Below are 13,848 nucleotides of genomic sequence, written 5' to 3'. Positions count from 1 at the left end.
ACCTCAATGTGTCCCTATGATGTGTTACCATTCACAATTCATGAGACAGCTCAAGAGATATGTTCAAGATATTATCATCAATTCAGAACCTGTGACCTGCAGCTTTAAAGGTCATAATCCCTGCCTCACTGCATGGACATGTGTTACTGTTTGTAACCAAATTATCCAGTATCATCCCAGGCATGAAAGTGCCTGTGACTATAATACATACATATAGATAGAACTATATTAGACATCTGTTGAATCTTTCACTACAATGTTAGCCAACCCATGTCTATTAGAGGAGCTACCATAAACATTGGTCTAATGGCAACTAGTACTGCTCTGGAGGGGCAGCATGTTGGCAGAGGTTTTGTAGAACTTGCAACATTGATTCTGCTCTCTCTCTCCAGATGCCATTTGACCTGCTGGGTTTCTCCAGAAATTTCTGTTTTTGTTTAAGATTAACAATGTCCCTTATGATGATAGTGAAGAGCAGTTGTGTTTTTGAAAACAAATGCTATGACACCAGGCCGACATCACAACTGGTTAGCAATGCAGCAAAGCACTACCTAATGAGCAGATCCATTTGTTATGAATTTTGTGGGGAAGGGTATTTGCTCAGTCAGAGAAGCTCTTGTGCTGTATTGGTTATGTCACTGCCTCTGAGCCAGGAGGCCCAAGTTAAAATCCCACTTGCTCAAGAGGTCAGTTATGGCATCTTTGTAAACATAGATTAGAAAGTATTCTTTCTATCAGTTCAAGGTGGATTCTCATTGAAAACATGGGTTTAAAAGTAATGCATGAAATGTGGAATACCTTCAGCAGGAGCTAGTTCTGAACAATCTCCTCCAAAACCAGACTGTTTACTGCAAATACTTACTGTCTCAAAATGATGAATGCCCGGCCATCTCAGTGAAAGGAATTTGGGGAATAAGTGATCTCACAGTAAATGCATTTGCATAAACAAAAACAAATCTACTTTAGAGAAATGTTAAGACAATTCATGAACACAAATGAAGCTTTCTACTGCAAAATTAGGAAATCCATTCCTGTTGCCAGTACCTTAGTGTTGCATCTGCCCTGAGGTGAACTTTGGACCACATTTCCACTCTGTCATGCAGACAGTCTATTTCTACCATCTATACTTCATCTAATTCTGGCCCCCCTCAGCTGCTGAAAGCCTCATTCATGTCCTTTAAATTCCATCCAAAAGTCTGGACACATGTTCTAACACACACCAAATCCTGTTCACACTCATAACTTATATGCTTGTTGTTCTACAGCTCCTTATTGCCTCAAGTTTTAAAGCCTCATTCTTGCATTTGTATCCCTTGTAGCCTTATCCATCCCTGTATTAACTTCTCCTTGGTCTTTCGTTTCTCTCAATCTCTTCCAATCCAAATAGCCCTCTGAACTCTCTGTGCTCCTTCGAGTCTGACCTTTTGCTTCTCCCGGAGTTAAATTGGTGCATGTGCCTTCAGCTTCCAAGGCTTGAAGATCTAGAATTCCCTCCCAGAAATAGTTTCTCTCTTTCCTGCTTTCTGAGTTGTCTTTAAATCTAACACATTAAACAAAGTTATGGCTATCTGGCTAACCAATTCATATTGCAGTTCTGGACTTTGTCTGACAGTGGGACTGTAAAACATCCTAGGATGTTGTTCACCTCCCAGAATACCAGTAAAAACCAGTAAAACCAGTGCAACTGGTGCATTCTTCAAAATGGAGCACCAGTACATGCAGTGTACTGTGAAGGGAAACCAGAGCACCAGAATAGGCAGTGTACTGGTGCTCTGGTTTCCTTTCACAGTCCAAAACTGTGCAATTTAAGGTAATTGCTAAATTACCCTCCAGTGTCCAGTGTCCTAGGATGTGTAGGTTAGGTGTGTTAGCCATGGGAAATGCAGGGTTACAGGGATAGGGTAAGAAAATGGGCCGGGGAGGTTGGGAGGGGGGGTGGGGTGGCTGCTCTTTGGAGACTTGGCGTAGACTCGTTAGGTCTGTTTCCATTTTGTCGGGATTGTATTCTAATTGTGACAAGGTCAGCTAAGTGGACTTTGTAGAATATGGGTTCCCTGATTGGGGCTGTTAATCTGGTCCAATCAGGGAGCCCTAACTAACTGATAAGAACAGGAGCATCAGATATCCTGTTCACTCTGAGAGCTGGCTCTGAGGGAGTTGGATCAATGTCAAGGACTATCCACATGTAAATAAAGGGCGACTTGGTGACTGGATACTGGCCTCTGTGGAGTTAGTTCACTCAGTACATTCATTTTCCAAATATAACTGGTTTCTCCTTCTGGGTTATATATGAAAATGAATATGAATATTACTACTCAAAATGTGTAACACAATGCTCATCAAAGTAAAGTTTATGAGCATGATTATTTTCTCAAATCAATGAATGCACAATTTTCAAATGTTTCAAACTTATAAAGGAAGTGAGATTAGGCAAAGTAATCGATAGGTCAATGGAATAAAAACAAAAAAAAACTGTGCCTGTAAGGCTTTATCGTGGTTGGGTTTATTCCCAAAATCTTGATTGGTAAATGTAAGCCATGTGATTGACTCTTGATCTGCTCCTCCCAGCCATGACTTTCATTTTTTCCAAGAGCTATATCTGATTATGAACAAGCAATTTAATACAAATTAAAAAGAACAGAACAGCTCCAAGCTAGATGGAAATATCGGGAAAGTTTAAGCATTTTCACTAATATATTCTTACAATTAGGATAATCTGCACTTTCTACCTCTGGCACTGGGCCTGTCTTTCTTGATGATGCAAATTGTTCTTAAATTGCCCTGGCTTTTTGCTCCTTTTCTCCAAAAACATATTGGTTCCATATTATCTCCCAACAACTTAATTGATCTGCCAATCAAACAAAGCCCCAATTCTTACCTGCAACCTTAAATGAACCAACCACTCATTTAAAGAACACTCATAGTTTTAGTCTTAAATGGATATACACCAACACTTGATTTAATGCATTATTATAGTCAACTACTTATTACATCATGCATTTTCCGACTTTTGTGAAACAATGCTATGGGAGATCACTCAAACAACTCTGTTATTAATTTAACCCCTTTGATCTGATGGATTGCACAAGGAGCAAACTTCTCAAAAATTTATTTGGGATTAGCATGATTAATTGCTCTTAAAAAGATATTTGAGTGGCATGGCATTTTTGGAAATGGTGTTGTTTGGCGACTGTGGGTCGGGTTTGATAATAGAGCTACAAGCTGGATGGTGTCCGAGAATCTTGTGGATACATTCTAGAGATTGGGAGTTACTTGGACGTTGCAATAAACCTTTATACACCACTGGTTAGACATTGTCTAGTGTAAATGAGTGCAATTCCAGTGCCATACTTTAGGTAAGGATACAAAGGCCATGGACAAATGCAAAAGGGGATCATTGAGGACTTGGTTAGTTCTGTTGGTTGGATGTCTGGCCTGGAATGATACTAACAGCATGGGTTCAATTCCTGCACTAGCAGAATGAGGGTCTCTCCTTCTCAACCTATCTCTGCATCTGACAGGAGATACACTGGGGAACTCCTTATAGCAGAGACGATTATATTGAGTTTTAATATAAATATTTTAATATTCAAAATTGTGAGCAGATTTGAGAGGGTAACGAGGAAGAAGCTGTACTGGTAGGAAGATACGTTTAGGGTACTTGATAAAACATTCAGAGGTGAGATCAGTTTAAAACAAAGACTTATCCATGAAAATAGAGTCTTCTGCTCAAACAGGAATCAGAAACCAATTCAGTTGCACCTTTCAAAAAGAAAACTGCATGTATTCTCAAAAAGGAAAAATAAACTACAGGCTGTGAAGATGAGAACCAGTTAGTAACTATCTACAGCTGTTATATCAATGACATTCCCTCTATCGCAAGGTCAGAAGTGGGGATGTACGCTGATGATTCAGCAATATTTGCAACTCCTCGGTGTTGAAGCAATCCATGTTCCAAAGCAACAAGACCCGGATTGATTTTCAGGCCGGGCAGACAAGTGACAAGTAGCATTTGGATCCAGAGCCTCGCAATGACCATCTCTAACAAAAGAAAATCTAACTGTCACCCCTTGAGATTTAATGGCATTATCATTGCTGAATCCCTCACTATCAATTTTCTAGGGTTAGCATTGACCAGAAACTGAAATGGACCATCCATATAAATGCAATGGTTACATAGGCAGAGGTTAGGAATCCAACAGTGAGTGACTCACCACTTGACTCCTGACCATCTACAAGGCATAACTCAGGGGTTTGTTGGTATACTCCTGAGTTGTCTAGGTGGGCACAGTGCCAACAAAACTCAAAAAGCTTGATACCATCCAGAACAAGCAGCCCATTTGATTGACACCACATCCAGAAGCATTTACTCCCTTAATCACTAACACTGAGTAGCAGTGATGTTTAACATGTACAAGATGCTCTGCAGAAATTCAACAAGGCACTCTATAGATTACCTTACAAGCCCATGATCACCACTGTCTAGAAGTACAGGGACAATATGGGTAATCTTCCAAACTACTCACCATCCTGATTTGAAAGTATATTGTGTTTCTTCGTGTCACTGGGTCAAAATCCTGGAATTCCCTTCCTCACAGTGATATGGATGTCTTTTCACCTCAACACCTTCAGTGACTCAAGAAAACACCTCACTTTTGATTGGCAGCAGGGACAGGTAATAAATGCTGACCAAGGCAGCAATGCCCATATTTCATGAATAAAAGGTTACTTATAAGCGCTCCTACATTTCAACATCCCAAAGAGGTCCTGCCTCCATCAAAGGACATCTTAGATGACCAGGGACAGATCCAAAAGGGTACTGCACCTCTCAAAAAATACCCTAATAATCCAAAAGAAATGCGTTGAGAACAGACTTGCTCCTATCTGATTCTAATCCCTGCACTCATAATCCCATGCTCCAGAGACTCCAAAGTGTGATTACATTGGAGGGAGCTGATCATTTAAATGGTCAGCTATCCATTGGAAACAGTACATATTATAGAACCCCTACAGTGTGGAAACAGGGTCTTCAGCCCAACAAGTCCACACCGACTTCTGAAGAGTAACACACCCAAATCTATTCCCCTATCCTGTTATCCTACTTTTAACCCTGACTAACAGCCTACACATTCCTGAACACTATGGGCAATTTAGCACGGCATATCTTAGGACTGTGGGAGGAAACCAGAGCACCCAGAAGAAACCCGTGCAGACACGGAGAGAATGTACAACTCCATACAGGCATGTGCCTGAGGTTGGAATTGAACCCAAGTCCCTGGTGCTGTGAAGCAGCAGTGCTAACCACTGAGCCACCAAGTTCATCTCTCGTGAACCACAGACCACTCCAAATCTTGCTGAACAGAAATGAGAAATACTGTGTTGAGGGGCGGGAGGCAGGATTGGAACAGTGCCAGATTATGGCAACAGTAGAAGCTTTTCACTGTATTTACCATGTTGTTCATTGTAGGGTACAATTGACGATACATTATCAGGATTCCTGGTTTCATCGTGTATTTTTATATTACCAAAGTTGCTGCATCAGCACCAAATGGTCAGTGATGGCATAAGCAAACTTATTAAAACAATAAGTTCATTCACCTATAGTCACCTCAGATATAATTCTAAAGCATAGGCTACAACAATCTTTCTACTGCCAAAATGCATACCACTTTTTGCTTCCTATATTAAAATACGTCTGCCATTTCTCAGCCCACTGGTTATAATACCCTGTGTAATCTCTGCCAGATGCAAACGCGTACTTGCCACTGATTTCGACTTACATGTCTCTCCAAACAGATCATTACAAAGTTATACCTACGTATCACATCAATGACCATTGGGATGCCAAGGTCAGTGGCATTCATTTGGTAGACTGAAGGAATTACACAAAACACCAGTTTGCTGAAGGTTTCAATGTTTAACTGAATCCATAATAATGGCTCTGTTTTGAGTCATTCTTAAATGTGGAAAGCCTTGCTCTCTCCTACAAAGCCAGAATGAAATAATTTGTCAACTTAGGGTTAGCAAGGAAAGGTGGATTTCTCCAGCTTTGAGGTCATATGCAACCTCTCTGACAACTTTTCACATTTGCTCCCCAATTCTGACTCCCTCAATTTCATCTTTCAGTGTCATATCCACTTTCTCTCCTTCTCTCTCTTTCACTCTACCCTTCCCCTCTCTCTCTCTCTCTCTCCCTTCCCCTCATTATTCCCAAAGTCCATGTCTTCCCTCTTATCCTCATCCTTCTTCTCTCCTGCCTCTTTCTTTCTCTTCCCTGTCAGCCCCTTGCACACTCTATATTTTATGCTTTCAGTTTTTCCTCCTCCTTCTTTTCCTTTCTTCTCACCCATTTCCCCACTTCGGTGCAGTTATCCATAAGACTTCTAAACATGCACAGCCTTAATCTTGCAATTGGCTTTGCATTTCATGCTAGCTATAGCTCAATGCTCTTTTCTCTGGGTTACAAGATTTAAGTCTCACTCCAAAGCTTTGAGTATGGAGATCGAAGTTTACACTCCTAAGCAGTATGGAGCGGATATTATAATATCCTAGGTGTCAGTTTTCGATTGAGCCATTAAAACAAAGCCTGTCTGCTCTCGTGAGAGGGATAAAGATCCCCTGCCATTCCTTTTAAGAAGACCAACAGATTTATTCCTGGTGCTGTGCCCAATATTTGTCTCTCAATCAACATCACTGAAAGCAAGTTACCAAGATGTTAGAGATATATAACACGGAAACAAACCCTTCCGTCCAATTTGTCCATGTTGACCAGATATCCTATGACCTAAAATTGTGCTTAAGTAAAATATATAGTACCATATATTCAGGGAAGGCAATGGCCTAGTGGTATTATTGTGGATTGTGGGAATTTGCTATGTACAAATAGACAGTTGTTTCCTAAATTGCAAAGGTAACTACAATTATGTCTGTCCTACATGCAATCAAAAAAGTAGTTTTTGGCTACAAAGTACATTAGGATATCTTCAAATTATGTAAGGAAGTCTATAAATGCTGGTTCTTCTGTTTTGATCTTGATTCTGAAAGTGTAGCGCCGTGGGAGGTTGACTAATCAGTCAAAGCATACATCCAAACTAAGTGCTCATAAAAGAAATAGTAGATCCACCACAATAACTCCCTCACAAAAAGGTCAATAACCATAGCCCAAAAACAAGGTTTAGATAATTTCTTTTTCTTTATTCATTCATGGGATGAGGGCATCACTGACTAAGCAGTAGTTATTGCCCATCCCTAATTGCCCAGAGGATAGTTATGAGTCAACCAGATTGCTGTGGGTCTGAAGTCACATGCAGGCCAGACAAGGTAAGGATGGCAGTTTCCTTCCCTAAAGGGCATTAGTGAACCAGATGAGCTTTTCTCAGACAATCGTGGGCGGCACAGTGGCACAGTGGTTAGCACTGCTGTCTCACAGCGCCTGAGACCCGGGTTCAATTCCCGACTCAGGCGACTGACTGTGTGGAGTTTGCACGTTCTCCCCGTGTCTGCGTGGGTTTCCTCCGGGTGCTCCGGTTTCCTCCCACAGTCCAAAGATGTGCGTGTCAGGAGAATTGGCCATGCTAAATTGCCCGTAGTTTTAGGTAAGGGGTAAATGTAGGGTATGGGTGGGTTGCGCTTCGGCGGGTCGGTGTGGACTTGTTGGGTCGAAGGGCCTGTTTCCACACTGTAAGTAATCTAATCAACAATGGATTCACGGTTATCATTAAATTCTTAACTTCAGAATTTTATTGAATTCAAATTCCACCATCTGCTGTGGCAGGATTTAAACCGGGTCCCCAGAAAGTTACCTGGATCTCTGATAATACCACTAGGCCATTGCCTCCCCTGAGTATATGGTACTATATATTGTACTTTAGCACACTTCTAGGTCATAGGATATCTGGTCGGAATAGACAAATTGGACTGAAGGGTCTGTTTCCGTACTATATATCTCTATGACTCTATGTATAGTGCTTAAATTTGATGTAAGAGTACAGTGAATGGTGTCAGAAGCTTTAACTTTGACAGGTATGCAACACAGGTAACAGATTGTGAATTTAAGATCATGCATACTTAAGAGGAAAATCAGGAGGGCAAAAAGGGGACATGTGATAGCTTTGGCAAATAGGGTTAAGGGAAATCCAAAGAGATTTTATAAATATATTAAGGACAAAAGGATAATGAGGGAGACAATAGGGCCACTCAAAGATCGGCAAGGCAGACTATGTTTAGCGCCGCAGGAGATGGGGGAGATACTAAACGAGAATTTTGCATCAGTGTTTGCTATGGAGAAGGACATGGAAGATATGGATGAAAATGGAATAGTGTAGGATAGATAGGCTTCAGAGTGGTTCCATGGGTTGGTGCAACATTAGGGATTGAAATGTTCTATGTTCTATATAGAGAATGTGGGGAAATAGATGGTGACATCATGAAAAATGTCCATATTGCAGAGGAGGAGGTGCTGGATGCCTTAAAATGCATAAAATTGGATAAGTCCCCAAGACCTGATCAGATGTATCCTAGAACTCACTAGGAAGTTAGGGAAGTTATTACTAGATCCCTTGCTGAAATATTTGTATCATTGATAGTCACAGGTTGAGGTGCCAGAACACTGGACATTGGCTAACATGGTGTCATTATTCAAGAAAGGTGGTAAGGAAAAGCCAGGGAACTATAGACCAGTGAGCCTGACATCGGTGGTGGACAAGTTGTTGGAAGGAATCCTGCAAGACAGAATTTATATATATTTGGAATGGCAAGGACTGATTAGGGATAGTCAACATGGGAGATCATGTCTCACAAACTTGATAGAGTAGAAGAAGTAACAAAGAGGATTGATGAGGGCAGAGTGGTAGACATGATCTATATGGACTTCAGTAAGGTGTTCAAAAAGGCTCCTCATCGGAGACTGGTTAGCAAGGTTAGATTTCATGGAATACAGGGAGCACTAGCCATTTGGATACAGAACTGGCTGGAAGGTAGAAGACTAAGGTGGAGGTGGAGGGCTACTTTTCAGACTGGAGGACAGTGACGAGTGGTGTTGCCACAAGGACCGGTGCTGGGTCCACCACACTTCGTCATTTTTACAAATGGCTTGGATGTGAACATAGGAGTATAGTTAGTAAGTTTGCAGATGACACCAAAATTGGAGGTGTAGTGGACAGCGAAGAAGGTTACCTCAGAGTACAACACGATCTTGATCAGATAGATCAATGGGCTGAGGAGTGGCGTGTGGAATTTATTTTAGATAAATGCAAGGTGCTGCATTTTAGAAAAGCAAATCTTATCAGGACTTATACACTTAATGGTAAGGTTCTGGGGTTTTGTGTTGCTGAACAAAGAGATCTTGGAGTGCAGGTTCATAGTTAATTGAAAACAGATAGGAAAGCAAAGAAGGCATTTGGTATGCTTTCCTTTCTTAGTCAGAACAATGAGTATCAGAGTTGGGAGGTCATGTTGCAGCTGAACAGAACATTGGTGAGGCCAATTTTGGAATATTGAAAGGATGTTGTGAAACTTGAAAGGATTCAGAAAAAGATTTACAAAGGTGTCGCCAGGGTTGGAGGGTTTGAGCTTTAGGGACAGGCTGACTAGACTGGGGCTGTTTTCCCTGTAGTGTCGGAGCTGGGGGTTGGGGAGGGGTGGTGGTGTGACCTTATAGAGGTTTATAAAATCATGAGGGGCATGAATAGGATAAATTGACAAGGTCTTTTCCCTGGGGTGGGGGAGTCCAGAACTAGAGAGCATTGGATTGGAGGAGAGGGGAAAAAATTAAATGGGACCTAAGGGGCAACTTTTTCATGCAGAGGGTGGTGCGTGTATGGAGCTAGCTGCCAGAGGAAGTGTTGGAGGCTGGTACAATTGCAGCATTAAAAGGCATCTGGAAGAGTATATGAATAGGAAGGGTTTAGAGGGATATGGGCCAAGTTCTGGCAAATGAGACGAGATTAGGATTTCTGGTCAGTATGGACGATTTGGACTAATGGGTCTTTTTCCATGCTGTACATCTCTCAGACTCTATGACTGTACATCTGACATACCTCAAACAAGCTAAAGTCTCATGTAACATCAGTAATGGCAACAAAACCTTTGCAAACACATAATTCAATGGGTCTTGACCCTGCAGTAAACTGCAGTGAGAACCTTGAACAGCTTAGATGTTCCAAGTTACTGAGATAGTTTGTGACCAAAGATTTAACATGGGTGGTAGGAACCATTTGAAAGGAGCATGCCAGCTGGATCTGTGTTTGACTTGGTGATTTATGCAAGTGGTGAATAAAGTCACATTGAATATTATTCTATGTGTTTGAATGAAACTTCAGAGCACGTTGTAAATTGTTTACAAGGGTCAGGAAGGGACAGCCTGAAATATTCAGTAAAGCAACTATTCTTTTGTGATTTAATGAATTTATGTAGTTTATAATTGGGCTCAATGATTGTTTATTGGCTCCATTTCTTCTCTGTATGTGACCTTAATGGCACCAAATGTATATCTTCAGAGATGGTATGATTGAGGAATGGAATTGCACAGAGAAAGATATTTTTGTACTGGCTTGTTCATATTGTATAATCATTTACAGGACAGAAACAGGCCACTCGGCCCAATGGGTCCATACTCGTTGGATTAAGCTGATCCATTTTTATATTTATAGACAATTTCTGTTGAAGATATAATCTATAGATAACCAGCCTTACTGGCTGGTGAATTTAATTATTAAATCGTTATCACATATGACTATTGTAGGAAGTGAGGAATAAGAAAGGAAAAGGCTTAACTCTATGAAGCTGTGTTCCCTGTGATCCATTACTCTTACTGGGTTTTGTGATTACTTAATTTTTTAAAAATCCCTCATATTATGTAACTCATCTTGTTCACTGCATACATACATTTGAGTAATTTGTGAAGTCCACTGTGGGTTGAAAGTAGATTGCTGATTGTCAATTTGGCCTGATATATAAGTCATATAACATTTCCTTATTGCAGACTCCAACAGACACAGAACAACACAGCATCAGCTCTTTAATCTCCAGAGATAAACTTCTTGCCATGAATTAATGGATTATGCAGCATTAAAATAGACCATTCAATCCATCATACCTGTGCTGCTTCTCTCTTGTTTAATTCATTCTGGGAGGTGGGCTTCGCTGGCTGGGTCTGCATTGATTGTCCATTCCTAAATGCCCTTGAGGAGATGGTGATGTGATGCCTTCTTGAACAGTTACATTCTGTTTGCTGGAGATAAAGAGGATAAATGTTAAAGTCAGTGGAAGAGATGCCAATTAAGTCAGCTGCTTTAAAATCTTCAATGGACACCCCTCCCCCCCACCACTTTTAGTTTAACAAGGAGGGAAGATCACTGACGATGTAGCTAAAGATGATGTGGAAATGCCAGTGTTGGACTGGGGTGGACAAAGTTAAAAATCACACAATACGAGGTTATAGTGCAGCAGGTTTATTTCATAGTACTAGCTTTCGAAGCACTGCTATAGTATAGCTAAAGATGTTTAAGCAGCGATACAACCATGAAGAACATTTGCAACGGTGTCCTGGAACTGACTTGATTGCCCTCCAACAAACCAGTCATCTCCCTTCTTGCTAGGTATGTCTCCAAACAGCAGATAGATTTCCTTCGATTCCCATTTTGTTTGGGTTCCTTGATATTGCATGCAACCAAATGTGGTCTTCATGTCAAAGGTAACCCTGGATTTCAGCTCGTTTGTCCATGTTTCACCTGTAATGAGGTCATAACTGAATAGCCTTGGTGGAACTCAAACTGAACATTCAGTGAACAGGATATTGTTGAACAAGTGCCTTCATAGCATTGTTGAAGACCTCTCCCATCACTTTGCTGATGACTGGAACTATGATTAGGGCTGTCAAGTAATCTTCAAGGATAGCAAGGAACTGTTAATTTGTGAATTTTAAAAATTAGTAATATTAATGATGAACATTCTGATTGAACATTCTGATCTGCAGATCCAATTGGTTATGGATTGGAAATGTTTGTTTGCATAAGAGATCAAGCACTTAAGTGAATGTTTGTTCCAGAAGGAATCAATTGAAGGAATTTCAATTTTTTTTGTATTTGAGTTTTATTTTTAGTGATATAACCACGAGTCAGATCACTTTATTTTCTGTCTGCCTACCCCCTGAGGAATGCCCAGCAAATGAATTGGCATGAAGTGAGAGGGACAAGGGGTGGTTGGCAATAGATATGAGTTGAAAAATGTGATGCTGGATAAAACACAGCAGGCCAGGCAGCATCTGAGGAGCAGGAGAATCGACGTTTCGGGTATAAACCATCCTTCAGAAATGAGGCTGGTGTGCCTGGCTCACCAGCCTCGTTCCTGAAGAAGGGCTATGCCCAAAACATCGATTGTCCTGCTCCTCGATGCTGCCTGGCCTGCTGTGTTTTTCCAGCATCACATTTTTCAACTCTGGTCTCCTGTAAATGCAGCCCTCACTTTCTCCTTCTCAATAAGTATGAGTTGGCATGGGTTGGCAGAGGGGCTGTAGAAGACCATGCGGATGCTTTGGAGCATAAGGGGTTTGATTCCCAAACCAGCCTGCATCTCCCCATTCACCCCCTCTCACCCCCACTCCCAGTAGTCAGTGCAATGTTCCCAAACTGAGAAGAATATCTCTAGGACTGTATAGCAAGGAGTATTATATAAATCCAGAAAGGTGGCATTGAATCGGTATTTGGTCCTGATGAGAAAACTGTACACAGCTTCGGTCTTTCTTAATTCAAAAAGGATATTCAGTTATTACCATGCAGTCGGTCCTAGAATTTAAGGACTAACATACAAGGAAAATGTGACAATTGTATATTTTTTGTTTTGACAAGAGATGATTGAGAGATGACCATGATAAGTTTGAAACTCTTATGATCAGTGAAGAAACCTTATTAATGAATTGTTGTCTGTTAACTATTTCTAATCTTCATTCTCATTCTGATCTTACTTCACCCTTTCCCTCAACCCTCTTTATTAAATACTTCCATCACTTCAAAGATCATTACAATGGCTCTCCTTGGTCTAACTTAACTGGAGAAAAGAATCCCAGCCTGAGGTTAATCTTCCCTATTTTTTGAATCATTACACCCTCTATATATAAACACCCTCTATATTGCTTCAATATCCCTTTTGTGGTATGAAGTCTACAACTGCACATTACACTGGAAGTGTTGCCTAAATAAGGTGCTGCATAAATTTAACATTTCTGTCTCATGTTAATTTCCTTTAAAAATAAATCCCAATGTTTTATTTGCACTCTTTATGCACTTAACAACTTGCAATGCTGCTTCTGATAATTTATGTATCAGCACTCGTAGATCGTTTTACTCCTCTAGTTTAATTTCTTACCTCAGAAGGAATAAATGATGGTTTTACTATTCAAATGAAAATCACATCTGATCCACTCCAAGAATAATACAGTGGAACAATAGGGAAGACAATATTCTAGATTTTCAATTTAAATTTTAGATTTGCTCATTCTAGATTTACAATTTAATAAAGGACATCACACAAACAAATACCAACTTTCATTTTTATGGAAACTTTTCCATGATATTTAAAGCCTAGACACACTGGAAGATAATAGGTTAATTTCTACAATCATAAAAGAGGAGGAAGAAATAAACACAAAAGATAAACCAAAAATAAAACCCTCACTGAAAACAATAACCCACTTCTCTCTTTAAGAGACTGATGAACCTGGAGAACATTGCACCATTTTCTGTTTAATTTTTCTGAGTTTCCTGTTCAAAGACTTAAGAATTGAAACAAAATCTCCTATTTAATCAGTGAGAAACATCTGAAATGATCATAAATTAGCTGCACAGAAAAGGT

Source organism: Hemiscyllium ocellatum, chromosome 17 (genome assembly GCF_020745735.1).
Source record: "Hemiscyllium ocellatum isolate sHemOce1 chromosome 17, sHemOce1.pat.X.cur, whole genome shotgun sequence".
Classification (NCBI taxonomy): Eukaryota; Metazoa; Chordata; class Chondrichthyes; order Orectolobiformes; family Hemiscylliidae; genus Hemiscyllium; species Hemiscyllium ocellatum.
The sequence above is the reverse complement of the archived record's forward strand: the minus strand, read 5'-3'. Positions refer to the sequence as shown.